This window comes from Sarcophilus harrisii, chromosome 5 (genome assembly GCF_902635505.1).
Source record: "Sarcophilus harrisii chromosome 5, mSarHar1.11, whole genome shotgun sequence".
In the NCBI taxonomy this organism is placed as follows: Eukaryota; Metazoa; Chordata; class Mammalia; order Dasyuromorphia; family Dasyuridae; genus Sarcophilus; species Sarcophilus harrisii.
In genome coordinates this window covers 6,978,547-6,987,494 of record NC_045430.1, presented here as the reverse complement: position 1 = coordinate 6,987,494, position 8,948 = coordinate 6,978,547, and positions in this window count along the sequence as shown.

Here is an 8,948-nt window from a genome sequence, read left to right as displayed (position 1 = left end):
TCTGCCTTCCTTCCAGCTGTCCTGGGAACATGAGAATTCAGCTGATGGCTCCCCTCAAAATGCCTGCAAAGCATTCTGGCCCTGCCACCCCATAGAGGAAAAATTGGTGGTTTAAGCTCACCCCACTCCCAAATAAACCTAAACCAGTGAGCAGGACTTGGAGGTGAAGGGGCTGAGAACAAAGTGAGCGCTACACAAGCGGCCATGATGATCCCCATCCCTGCTGATGGTGCTGAGGAAACGGGCCTTCTGCTGGGTTCTGCCGCTGGTCACATGGCTCAGTACCAGTGATGGGAGAGGCTCGGGAGCTCGGGCTTCCCTTTGGAGTCACGTCAACACAAGGCCTGCTGGCCTGGACTCCCCTCTCCTGCCTCCTCTGCACTCGGGGCTGGCGATGTTTCCTCCCATTCCTGTGCTGACGCATGGGTGCTCTGTGTCCCTGGGGGGGCTGCTGCCTGAAGTCTAAAAAGTGCTCTGTGCTTGCTTGTAAGGGCCAGGCAAGCTCCCCGGCAAGGAGCTGGCAGTGCGCCCCAAAGTGGGCCGATGATAGGGGAATTCACATGTACTTATTCAGGAGATACAGAAACCCAGTGGTGGTCCCCCCTAAGGCTCGTAATAAAATTATGGGGGGTTGGGGTGCAGCAGGGCTGCCAGCTCTGAAAAGCACGGGCAACGGAGGCCTGGGGGGTCTGAAGTCCCAATAAACCTGAGGAGTGAAATGGCACAAGATAAAGGTGACTACTTGTAAGTCCAAGGTGAGCAGGGTGGGGGAGTCGGCCAGGCCCTGGGGAAAAGGTGGGGCTGGCCCAGGTGAGGCAGGAGTGGCCGGCGTGGCACCGTGGTCCGTCTGGGCACTCCCACTAGCTTTTGGGGCCTGGGGCCCCTGCTTTTAGAACACTGATAAGCTGGTGCACACGGGGGGGGGGGGGGGGAAGCAGCTGGCACGTTTCACCCTAAGGGCCACTTGTGGGAAAGGAGGCAGGAGGCCGAGTTTCAGAGGAGTTCTGAGCTGACCCGGGCCCCCACAAGTCTCCTCCAGGCACTGAGGCTCTCTGTGAGAGGCTTCTGGGCAGGGGCCACAGTCTCGTAAGAGCCGGCCTCCCACTCGTTTCTCTTAAGCGCCATGTATGTATAGGCAGGAGGCAACCTCTTGTGTATCTATGGGCATCTGAGGGTGCACCGTATGCATATGTAGGCCGCTAGGGGGCGCCATGTCACCCTGTGTGTATATATAGGCAACTAGGGGGTGTGCCATGTATATACACACAAGGGCGCTAGGGGGCACCATGTCACCTTGTGGTAACCTATGAGCAGCTAGGGGGCGCCACGTGTGTATATATGCTAGGGGCAGCTAGCTAGGGGGCCCCCTAGTGCACAGAGCCCCAGACCTGGAGGCAGGCGGCTGGGGAGTTCCAAGGTGGCTGCAGATGTTACTGGCAGGGGACCCTGGGCAGCGTCCTCTGCAAAATGATCTGGAGAAGGAAATTGCAACAGCATGGGTGGCCCTGAGCGGGTCACGCTGCCTCAGCCTCCTCATCTGTAAAAAGACAAACCCCAGATGAGCCACTGGGAGCCCCCCGGGGAGCCCTGGCGAGGAGGCTGCCCGCGGGGGATTGAGGGACGCCGGGAGAGCCGGAGAGCCTAGGCTGGGGGCCCCGGGCAAACGCCCGGAAACAGAGGGGCGCGGGAGGAGAGTAAGGAGGTCAGCGAGGCTGCCCCGTGCTTTGTGGGGATGAGTGAGCCGTCAGGGGATAAATATTAAGCGCCTGCTGTGTGCCGTCCCGCGCTAAGCGATGAGGAGGCGAAGGAAGACTTCCTGCCGGGCCGGTCCCCAAGCAGGAGCGCAAGCACCATCTGAGCATCCTCACGTGGTGACCGAGACCCAGCGGGCGGAGCAGGCCCCTCCTCTGCCTGTCTGCCTCCTCTGCCTTTCTCTCCGTTCCCCCGAGTAATAAGCGTCTGTTTCTGGCCCTCTCGGTCTCTCCTCTCCATTAAACAGTTTTTTAAAAAGCTTTTTATTTTCAAAACACACGCGCGGATAATTTGTCAACACTGACCTTGCACAGCCTTGTGTTTCAGATTTTCTCCTCCCCCCCACCCCCTCCCCTAGATGGCAGGCGATCCGATACATGTTATACATGCATTAATTTTTTATTATATCCTTTTATCTACAAGTTACGTGCATGGGTAATTTTACAGCTTTGCCAAACCTTTTGTTCCAAATTTCCCCTTCTCCCACCCCCTCCCCCAGAGGGCAGGATGACCAGTAGATGTTAAATATGTTAAAGTATAAGTTAAATACAAAATAAGTATACATGTCCGTACAGTTATTTTGCTGCACAAGAAGAATCGGACTCTGAAATAGTGCACAATTAGCCTGTGAAGGAAATCCAAAGTGCAGGTGGATAAAAATAGAGGGACTGGGAATTCTAATACATGTATTAATTTTAGAGAAAAACCCCACCGAAATCTGTCTTCCTGTACAAAGCCCTCTCCAGAGCGGGTCCAGAAATGCGTCTGCCGGCATTTTGGCCCATCCTGTCTCTGGGAGGAGGAGGAGGTTCGTGTGCTCGGTCTCTGGGATCATCGATCGCACCCAGCGATGTGTGGGTTTCTCACTGCTTTTCCCTATAGCTCTCTCTGCATCTTCACTCTGCCTCAGTTTGTGGAAACCCACTTTCCTCCGAGCCTCTTTTTCATTTTCTAATGGCATAACAATATCCCATTACATCCACTTGCCGTAATTTGTTTAGCCATTCCCCAGTGGATGGGCAGCCCCCTCCTTCCCAGTTGTTACAGCAGGAACGAGCGGCTGTAAATATTGTGAACTCGAGCATCTTTCCCCTTGTTTTTTCCGGCTCCTTGGGAGATGGGCCCAGAAGCAGCGTCTCTGGGTCAAAGGAAAGTTGAGTGACTTTGGCTTTTAAGGGGTTTGGGACCCCACTGCGAATGGGAGAGCAAGCGCGAAGGCGGTGGTTGCCAGAGGCTGCAGCCCAGGCGGGCAGGGTGCGGGTTCCTCGGCCCCCAGCCCGCCCAACTCTGCTCCTGTGAGCCCACGTGGGCTCCATCCTGGGGAACAGGCCCCCGGGAGAAGGCCGGGCCCCCACACCAAAGCCTTGTTTGAGTGGGCTGCAATTTCCAAGCTGGCCTGCAGGTGGTGGGATGAGGCCAGGAAAGCCGACTTTTCCTATCTCCTCCCTATTTAGCAGCCTCTGGGCCCTGGGTTCCGCTATGAAAGCCAGGAGGAGGAATAGATGGGAATGGTCCCCAACCTCCCCCTGGAAGCAGCGTGGCAGAGTGGATAGATAAGGACCTGGAGCCAAGAAAACCTATATTCAAATTTTACCTCAGACACTTGTGAGCTGGGGACTCTGGGTGAGTTGTTTAATCCCCTGCCTCAGTTTCCCCATCTGCAAATGGAAGATTTGGACTTGGTGGGTGCTTGAGTTCCTTCAAGCTCTAGATGTAGTATCCTACAAAGAACAAGGATATCAATGGGGATCAGTCAGGAGCTGGAACTGGGCTTGGGAGCCTCCTCTGCAGCAGAAAGGCTCTCCCCAAACCCCTTTTCCTTTGCTGCCTGATCTCTCAGCCTTTTCCCTCCCTAGCCTGCTCTGCCTCTCCCTTGGATTGTGCTCTCTGAGACTTTGCAGCTCCTTGGCCCCCCTAATCCCCAATCCTATCTTTTAGCCCTCTTAGGAACCTGGCTCCTGCTGGGAGACACTGCACCCCAACCACCTTCTCCAGCACTGGGGGTAACTCCTCGGGCCCCAACACCCCAGGCTGGGAGGGAGTCCCCATGCCGCTTTCTCCCCTCTGCCATTTCGGAATGCTCCTGCCCTACTTCCTCCGAGGTTCACACCATACTTGTGTATCGAACACCTCTCCACATATTGCTCACCAACCGCCACACATCCCCAGGACTCTTCCTGGTTTGTTCCTAAGCACTGAGGTGAAAGATCCTCCCCCAGCAGCCATCAGGGTTTGGGCCCCAAAAGTCTGAACTTCTGCCTCAGGCTGAACCCTGCTTCCTCAGGCCCACCAGTATTTTCACCTGCCCTTTTAGCAAATCATTGGAGGGTTCAGGGAGCCCGAGTTCCTGCCCTGGAGGAGGAACAGGGAGGAACAAGGAGTCCCGGGGACGCAGATCAGGGTTGCCTTTAGTGGGATGGGGGCAGCATTGGGAAGACTCCCTCCCTTAGGCCTGATCTGCCCAAGTCCTGCCAGTAGCACCACTGGCTCCTAAGTCCACATCATCTTAGTGTAAAAGAATTGTCCAATCTTTTCTCCCAGACAGCTCAAGCTGCGGACCCAGGCAGGGAGGGTGGATGGTCCCAGCCTCTTGGGATGCAGTGGGCCTGGAGCCATCAGACTAGGAGTCAGAGTCCACCTTTGACTTTGGACAGAGCCTCGGTTTCATTTGCAAATGGCGGAAGTAAGACTTGCACTGGGTTTTTATGAATAGGCTGCCAGAGACATGAATGGCACCCCTACACTCCGACGCCCACCCCTTCCATCTCCCCCGAATCCCATCCACCCCTGATTTAGAAACAAGCCTAAGGGCCTATTTCTGTCTGGTACCTTCTTGCCACTTCTCTTTACCCTCCTCCCCCAGTACAAAGTATTCATGGGAAAGGGCAAGGGAGTGGCACTGATCTAATAGGCACATTGGACCCCCCACCCCCATCCCGGCTGAATGCAAGAACACAGTATCACTGGCTCTTCAAGCAGAAAACAGTCCCAGAGGGTTCTGGTCCAGCCCAGACCCGGGGCAGGATCCTCTGCAACATCTGGGAGTCTCAAAGTGATCATTCAATCTCGGCTTGAAGATCTCTGGTGACAGGGAGGTCACTACCATTCAAGGCCACTCACGAACAGCTCTTGTTGCAAAATCAGGCCAAAATCGATCTCTGAGTAACTTCCCCTCCACACTCCATTGTTCCTAGCTCTGAAGCCAAACAAGGCAAATCATCTCCTTTCCCCGTGACAACTCTTGAATTATGGGGAACACAATTCTAACACCTCCAAACCTTTCTTCCTTCATGGCTCCCCATCTCTTCCAGCCAATGCTTGTCCAACATGGCACCCACTGGTCATACTGAGAGCCAGCTCCGAGTGGTCTTCTGGAACCCGGATCTCTGAGCTCCAAGCAGGTCATTTCTGATTCATCCTGCCCATAAAAGCTCCTACCCCCGTCCTGCCCAACACCGGGCACATAGGAGCGATGGGATTCCCCCAGCCAGCAGACTGCTCACCCCAGCTCAAAGGGTGAGATGTCTCATTCTCAGCTGATCCCAACTGGCTCCGGCCCCATCTGCTTCCCTTTCTTGGGGCTCCTACACCATCTCTCCGCAATCCAGTATCTACAGCCTTCTCTTTCTACACACAGGACCCCAGAACTAGTGCAGGGAGGCCCTGGGTGATCTAGTTTTGGTTCCAGTTCTTTCCTATCTGTAGCATTCCTTCCCTTGATTTTTTTGAGGGGATGGGGAGGGATGAAGCAATAGGTGACCAGGGTCATGCAGCTATTACAGGTTAAGTGCGGAAGCTCCTGACTCCAGGGCCAGGACTCTCTCCCCTATGTCATTTAGCTGCCCCATTCCCTTAACTTTTCCCCTCCTTAGCAATTGGAGTTAAATGATACAACCAGTCACACAGGTAGGAAGTGTTAAGTGTCTGAGATCAGATTTGAACTCAGGTCCTCCTGACTCCAGGCCAAGCCTCTGTCCCCTGTGCCATTTAGCCTCCCCCTAACCTTAACACTTAAAAAAAAAAAAATTACATTTTACATTAACTTCATTTCAAAATATATCCCTCCCTTCTCCCGTGACTATAAAGGCTAAAAGACAAGAGAAGCAGGTTAGCAAAACTAACAAAATATTAATATATATTTTCGACCTGTAAAGAAGCCTGCCTTGACCTTTTTGAGGCAATTGGGGCTAAGTGACTTGCCCAGAATCCCCAGCTAATAAGTGTCTGAGACTGGATTTGAACTCGGGGCCAGTGCTCTATCCACTGCCCCACTTACCTTACTTAACACACCCTCCTTGGGTGACTGAGCCAACAAAGCCGGCCCCCAGATGGGCTCCTCAAAGAAGACTTTGTGTTGCGGTTGTTGCCTCCAGTGGATGGGCAAGCATTGATTAAGCAGCTGCCATTTGGAGAGGTCAAAGGATACAGACACACCGGAATGGCCCCTGCCCTCAAGAAGCTGATGCTATAATTGGAAATTCAGCATTTAAATCAATTAAAGCTAATTTTAGGAACTAGAGGGAGCTGCGGCAGGAACCTGTCTCCGTACCCCCAATTCTCACTAGCCAGTGAGACACCCCATTTTTGTTGGCTTATACAGAATTGATATAGAGCAAATTAAAAAAAGGGGGGCTACTTTATTAAGGAGTGAGTTCACAGGCACTGGATAATCAAAGCAGCAGCTGGATGACCACTGGCTTAGAGCGCAGTTAGAACTCAAGGGGACCCCAGCTTCAGGGACCACCAATGTCCCTTCCTGTTTTCCCCCCTCCAGGTCACCCTCCCCTCCACTGCTGAATTAATTTGCCTAAAGTCGAACCATTTCATACCTCCCTCCACCCTCATTTACACCTGCCACAGTTCCTTCCCACTGGCCAGAGGAGGAGGTCCACTCGGGGGAGCAGGAAGGCCAGGGGATCCCAGAATCCCTTCCTCTTTGGGGGGCTTATGGGTATGGGAGGGAGCGACTGAGTCACAAAGTGCTTCCAAGGGGAGTGGGGGCAAGGCCAGTGCTATGCTCCTCCCATGGGTCACCGCTTCCAAAATTTCGGGGCCATTTGTAAAGCCTTCTCTCCCCTCAGTTTGATTCACTGATGTCAGGGCAGCCAAGCCCAGGGGCTTAGTCACCACAGGAAGCCCCCAAGCTGCTGCTTTTGTGTAATTGATTCCAGGTCCATTTTCCTGAAAAGGATCCATCCATCGATTGGCTACTTAATAGACATAAACTGGGCCCTGGGGGAGGCTGAGTCACCTCCACTGGAGGGGGGCCAAGGAGTATGGGTCTCTGGAGGATAGAGTCTTCCCACCCCCTCATGCCCCTGGTCCCCCATCCCCACAAATCAGGTTTCTCCTCCCTTCCATCCACGTTTTTCTCTCTGGTTCCAGGGGCTCCAGCTGGGTGCTCGGTCGGGCTGGGGGGGGGGAGTTCCGGAGGATAATGCATGTGACCCCGTCTGCTCCCTCCCCCAGATCCTGATCCCCACCTCCCCGTCAGGCAGCCTGCAGTGTCAGAGATGACACGTGTGAGCTGGGGGGGGGGGGGGCTGGAGAGGAAAAATCCCAGCTGTGGATGTCTGCATGCACATCTGGATAGAGGTAGGGGCAGTGAGCCCGAGCTGTCCCGATTGTGTACCCTGTGATTGCAGAGGAGAAGCCTGGGCCACAGGCTCTACCCAGAGGCTTCTGGGAGTAATGCTGTAGCAGACACCTCTCCCTACCCACATCAGTGCAGCCTGCTGTGTAGACAAGATCTCCTCAGTGGGGGAGGGATGGGGAAAAGAGATAGAAACAGAGAGACAGAGACAGAGAGACAGACAGAGACAGAGAGACAGAAACAGAGACAGAAACAGAGACAGAGAGACAAAGGAGAGAGACAAACAGAGAAGAAAGAGAAAGACACAGGGAGGGGGGAAGGGGGGAGTGTGTATGTGTGCACAGATGTGTGACCACACACATCTGTGTGTTGGGACTAGCACATGCTCCTGTGTCTGACTATGTGTGATTGCTGAGGAAGCCCCAGCCAGGGAGGAGCCCGGGAAAGCTTTGGCATCCAGATTCTCATGGGAGGAATGAAGGAGTGGAAAGACTGAACCATTGGTAGAAGGGCTGAAAAAAGGCCCTGAACCTGCCTCCTTTGGGCTAGAGTTTCTCTCTGTGTCGCTCCTCTGTCTCTGTCTCTCCCCATCTCTCTGTCCTTTTCTCTCCTCCCCCCTTCTCTCTCTCCATCTCTGTGTCTCTTTCCCATCTCTCTCTCCCTTTTCTTCCCCCATCTCTATCTCTCTCCTCTGTGTCTCTCCTCCATCTCTGCTTCTGTCTTTCCTCTCCTGCCTGGGGTCTCACCCAAAGGGACCACCAAAAAGCCAGAGCTCCTCCTAAGGGTTTCCCGATGGGCGGCTGGCCTGGTCAGTAAGGCTTTTCTTGGGCCACAGGCCCTGCCTTTCTGGGGCTGGTTCTGATTCTGGGCCTGGGGGACTGGGCCCCTCATATCCAGCGCCCTTCCCTCTTGCATCATTTCAGAATATGAAGCTTCTCTTTGTCTTTGAAAATAAAGGCCCTCCTGGGTCTGGAGTTCAGCGGGAGGGAAGAGGAGGAGGGAGCTGGGAACCAGGGAGAAGGGCATCAGGTGTGTGGCTCCTGCAGGAGCGGGGAGGGAAGGCAGGGGTGGGGGAAAGGGGAGCCTGGGAGCTCTCAGGAGGCCCTCACGTCTCAGGGTCTCGAAGCTTAGGGCAGGGAGGGGAGGAAGACTCCCGAGGTCACTGCGGGCCCGGGCAGAGACAGAGGAGGACTGTGGTCTCCCTGGGGGTGTGGAGAGGGAGCCTGACAGAGGGCCCAGGCTCTGAGAAGTCAGTCAAGGGAGATCTAATAGCAGAAAGGGGGAAACCAAGGTTACCTCCGGGCTGGACACTGTCCGGAGGAAGCTTTCTGCCTTTCAGAACCCCTTTCCCTACACCCTTCATGGGAGCAGAAAAAGCCAAAGGAGCATCACCCCCTCTTGAAAGATGAGGAAACTGAGGCCCCGAGATGGGATGGGAGAGGCTCAGATCCCTCCCCCCATCAAGAGAGCCAGGGAACATTTCTTAGAGCTGGTAAGGCCTTGGAGGCCGTCTAATAGAACCCAGAGGGGCAGAGTCCAGAAGTGCCAGGTTTCATCACTCAGGTGAGCCAGCCCCAGAGGCTCCGGAGCCCTTCTGCAGCAC